At 43.0% G+C, this 5,409-nt stretch overlaps 1 pseudogene; it reads left to right on the forward strand.

Moving 5' to 3' along the window:
- The first annotated feature begins 1,011 nt into the window (after window positions 1-1,011).
- LOC102742933 (acyl-CoA (8-3)-desaturase pseudogene) lies at window positions 1,012-2,328 on the forward strand (annotated as a pseudogene).
- The last annotated feature ends 3,081 nt before the right edge of the window (window positions 2,329-5,409 follow it).

Raw genomic sequence — 5,409 nt, forward strand, 5'->3', positions numbered from 1 at the left:
AATTCCCTGTTCCCTAAAGATGTTTTAAATCTTGTCTGTTATTTCTTTAAACATAGTTGCCAAAAGTTTCTTTTTTTCTTGAATAACCACTCAATTTCTAAGCATCTAATCAATGCAGTGTTCCTGCCTTTTTTCTGCTGGCTCTCATACATGGTTTGCTTTGTTATTCATATGGTTAGTAATTGTTTATAGTGAGCTACGCATTTTCCATGAAAAATTATTTGTGGGAATTCTTTGAGACTGGAATGAAGTTGTGTTACTCCAGAGAGAATTTGCTTTTGCTTCTGGCAGGAAATTTTAAACTCCAGTATTTCATTGAATAGAAGATGCTGTTGTTAGTAGGATGCATTTTGATTTTCCAGATGTTTAAATCCAAAAAACAAAGTGTACCATAGATTCAAAGCAATTTAATAAATTAATGGCTTGAATTTGTATAGACAATAAAAATCCATGAATTTAGCCTCCAAATTCATGCTGGCTTAAGGTTACAACTTCTTAGTGACATTTCCTCCCTGCCCCCCACTCTCAAACACAAGGCTAAATTCCTGTAGTCCTCAGGAGTGTGACGGGATTTTCTTCTTTTTCACCCTCAGAAAGAGGAGATATATATATATATATATATATATATATATATATATATATATATATATATAAATTTGGGTCCCTGTTTTGTGGGGGTCTCCCATCAGACTGACCACCTTGGGAGAACTTTTACTTAGAAGACAACTGAACTGTAATTCAAGATGGCAGGAAACACATGCAATCATCCCAAATTCCTGGAAAAAAACACAGGGAAGCAAGCAAATGAATAAAAGATAGCTAGCTAGCTATATACAGGCAAGAGAACAAAAAGGACAGTGATTTTAAAACACTCTGGAAGACAGCGAGTATAAGCAAGGGTATTTACTGATTTGAAAACAAAAACAAAAAAACAGGTGCATTACCCTACGGGCTCCCCAGTGCGTGCCTGACAGCCCCTACCCTGTTGGAGCACAACACCGCCAGGTGCAGATGGCCCCCAACTCTGTGGCCGCCAAGACCCTAGCCCAGGAGCCAACCGCATGCAACTTCACCTGGCACAAGGTGATGCAGCACTCCAGGCACGATGGCTCATGATCCACTAGAGGGCATACAAAATCAGCATGTTCGACCCCAGGCACTCTGGGGGAGTACTCCCACCATCAGCCACAATTCAGGACAGGATGCCACAGATCCCTCTGTAGCCTTCCACACAACAACAAGGTCCTTGTGAGGAAGTATATGAGCTCTCTCCCAGATTGGAGAGCTGTCTCTGGAGCAGCCCAGTGTTGAGCCTACTAAGAATAAAGAGCTAACAGATATTCTGGCAGCTACGGACCATGGTGGAGCAGAGGGGCTCATGAAGGCCAATCATGTCTTCCTCTTGCTGTACCTACTCCACATCCTGCTGCTGGATGTAGCTGCCTGGTTCACTCTTTGGGTCTTTGGGACCTCCTTCCTGCCCTTCCTCCTTTGTATGCACTGTTTAGCACAGTTCAGGCCCAGGCTGGCTGGCTGCAGCATGACTTTGGGCATCTGTCATTCTTCGGCACTTTTTCATGGAACCACCTGCTACATCATTTTGCGATTGGCCACCTGAAAGTAACCCCTAGCAGTTGGTTGGACTACATGCACCTCCAGCACCTCAACCCCAACTGCTTCTGCAAAGACCCAGATATCAACATGTGCCTCTTCTTCTTTGCCTTGGGGAAGATCCTCCCTGGGGAGCTTGGGACACACAAGAAAAAGTACATGCCTTACAACCACCAGCACAAGTACTTCTTCCCAACTCAGCCTCCAACCTTGTTGCCTCTCTACTTCCATTGGCATATTTTCTATTTTGTTACCCAGCAGAAAAATTGGGTGGACTTACTTGAATGGTCACTTTCTACACCAGTGTCTTCCTCACTTAGGGGATGTTGTTGGGACTGAAAAGCTTCCTGGCCTTTTCTTCATGGTCAGGTTCCTAGAAATCAACTGGTTTGTGTGGGTGACACAGATGAACCACAGCCCCATGTACAATGATCATGACTGGAATATGGACTGGGGCTCCACCTGGCTCCCAGCAACGTGCAATGTCTACATGCCTGCCTTCAGTGACTAACTTAGTGGACATCTCAACTTCCAAATTGAGCACCACATTTTCCCCACAATGCCTTGACGCAGTTACCACAAAGTGGCTTCCCTGATGCAGTCCCTGTGTGCCATCATGGCATAAAGTACTAGTGCAAGCCCCTGCTCTCAGTCTTCACCCATACATACTGCCTAGTCACTGAAGGAATCTGGCTAGATGCTTATCTTTGCCAATAACAACATCCCCCCATCTGGAAGAGCCTCTAGAGCCAAAGCAGAGGGATCTTGAGGGAAAATGCCACCACAATTCCAATATTCAGAAGGGGTGGGTTTGGGGAAATAAATATTCGGACTCAAACCCCTTCCCTTTGTCTTCAAGGAACAGATATAAGACTCCAAAGCGGGGCTGGGGGGGACAGCGGGAAGTGGAACATGCAAGCCCCTCCGAAGGAAGGAAGGAGCTGTTGCAGGACATATGTGAGAGTTTTGCTGTTTCCTTTTTCTAGTTTGGCAGGTGCAGATGGTTGGTTAGCAAAGAAGGAGTCAAGGGGTTGTTAGAAGAATATGGAGGATCCACTAAGCCCAGAATCAGGAAGAGATGTAGCACTAAAATTCCACTCCATTCGGGTAAGGGGCGAGCCCCTCTCTGGTCCACTTCTCAGTGCCTTCTCAGCCCTCACTTGCAAACCTCAGAGGTTCGCAGGCTGGTAGGAGATAGAGTAGCTGAACCTTTTGAACAAGATTCTGAGCAAGATTTTGAACAAGATTAGAATTCTGAGGCTTGGCACAATGCAGTGCCTAGGATCTCAGCCCACTCTCTAGGGCTCGCTGTGACCTATATCTGCCTGTCTCCCAAAGAAGCTATTTTTCCACTTTCAGAAGCAGGTGAGGCAAAGCCCAGGACTGTGGTATTGGAGACATCTGGCACTGATTTGGGTCTCATGCTCCATTAAGGGTACTGAGGGAGTATTAAATCCTAAGTCCTGCCAAAACAGCTGGTAGAGAGTTGTTAGCCATTAAAAATCCCTTCAGCTTTTGATTTACTTTTTCTAACCACCACCCAACAAACAAAACACTTCCAGGACAGGGGGTCCAGTTCTTGTTCCACACACAAGTGAGCAGATAGGGCAACCTGATCTTTTCTCCTCCCTAGAAAAAAAAAGCAGGCTTCTAATAATTTCCCTTTGTACCCTACCTATAGTTCCAAGTTTAATAAAATAGCAGTCAGTGAGGACAAGTGACCAAGTTGGAAGATACTGAATTACCAGTCATGAAGAAAATAATCTCAGTCATAAAGAATTTAAGGGCTGTAAGAAATTTTCTAAGTTAGGCTACAGCATTACTTTGGAGTAAGAGCAGTAGGTTACATATAATCACTTCATAGCTCTAAACCAGAAATAGGAAGATAAAAACAGAAAAGTCTGTGACCATGATTGCTGTTGTTAGGCATTTTACACTCTCGGCTCTGATCAAATATCTTTCTCTGCTGGAGACCAGGTAGGAATTTAGGATAACCTCTTACAAAGCATTATCAGCTTAATACTGAAATACAAATTTTTAATCTCCTGAGTTTTAAAAGATAAAAACAGTTTATCCTATCTCTAGAAAGTGAACATAGGACTGTGCCCCAGGAGTCTTGCCTTCCACACCAACAGCCTTTCAGTCCAGGTGAGGGGATTATTTCTTTGCCTGTTCATCAAACTCTACTCTAAGCATATTGAGCATTGTGAACACTGGGAGGAGAGAACTTCAAAACTAAAAGGAAAAGCAGAGCCCTAGGAGAGATTATATTTAATTTCAGGAAAGAATGGCAAACAATCAGGGAGATGAGTGTCGGTTTTTTTTTTTTAAATATTTTTTACTTATTTAATTAAGAGAGAGTGAGAAAGAGAGAGCAAGCAGGAGCAGGGGGAGGGGCATAGGGAGAGGGAGAAGCAGACTCCCTGCTAAGCAGGAAGCCCAATGTGGGACTCCATCCAGGGACCCTGGGATCATGGCCTGAGCAGAAGGCAGACACTTAACCTACTGAGCCACAGGTGCCCAGGGGATGAGTGTTCTAAGGTATGTTAGGGTGGGGTTAGAGGCACCACTTCTGCAGAAGATGTGGAGATTACGTAGAGATTTGTTAAAACAAAGAAAGGATTAAAACATACACATGCACACACACAGAAAAGAGGTTTCAGAAAAGTTTAGATCTTTTCCATTTGGGCAGAACTTGGTTTAAAACAAACAGCCTGGGTAGAAAAATTAGAAGCAGCATTGAAGTGTCCTGCTTCCATTGGCTTCCTCACTCAAGAATAAGTGCTGATCCTTCCCCATCCCTCTATTCCCTGCTACTTAAAGTCTAAGTATGATGCATCAAACTGTCAAGCCATATGACTTTAGGCCCAGGTTGCCCAATCTGAGCAAACCCAGGGAGGCTCACTGAGCCAAACCCAGGTCCTCAAAGCACCTCAACCACTGTGGCCTTGTCTCCTCAGCAGGACCTGTGTGGCCTCACATGGCTACAAATGGACATACCACTGACAAAAGGCTCAGTGTTATAATGGTGAGATGACTGATCTCAAATCCAAACACTGACAGATGAGAGGAAAAGTCACCTCTAGTCACATAGTTTATGGCAGAACTAACACTGGAACTCACTTTTTAAAACCTCCAATTTCTATGTTTATCTTTGCTATTTCCATTTTCCTACGACCTGGTAGGAGGTATTTACCTTAATTAGGCCCAATATCAGCATCCTTTTTGTGTGTGCCAATTTTGCTACCACATCCCAATGAAGTAAAACTAAAAAATACAGTTAATTTTGACCAAAAAGACACACACAAAATAAAAGTAAATAAAAAGCATAAAACAAACAAACAACAATAGCAACAAAAACAAGATCTGAAGGTCTCCCATCAAAATACATACGAGATGATCAAAGAAAAGTGCTTTGAGTCCTCAACTTCATGGCTGGCTTCCCACCTACTCAACTTAAAATAAATCCTGCCAGTTGACAAGCCCGAACCGTTTACATAGAATGGTTCTAAAAATTATTGAATTTCACACTTAAAGTAGATAGTTTTTATGGTATGTAAATTATACCTCATTTAAAGCTGTTTTAAAAGAGCAATAGACTTGGTGCAGCCACTGTGGAAAACAGTATGGAGGTTCTTCAAAAAACTAAAAGTGGACTTACCATATGATCCAGTAATTCCACTACTGGGTATTTACCCAAAGAATATGAAAACACTAATTTGAAGGGATATATGCACGCCTATGTTTATTACAGCATTAAGAACAATGGCCAAACTATGGAAGCAACCCATCTGTCCA

This window comes from Leptonychotes weddellii, chromosome 2 (genome assembly GCF_054177405.1).
Source record: "Leptonychotes weddellii isolate Sample4059 chromosome 2, ASM5417740v2, whole genome shotgun sequence".
NCBI lineage: Eukaryota > Metazoa > Chordata > Mammalia > Carnivora > Phocidae > Leptonychotes > Leptonychotes weddellii.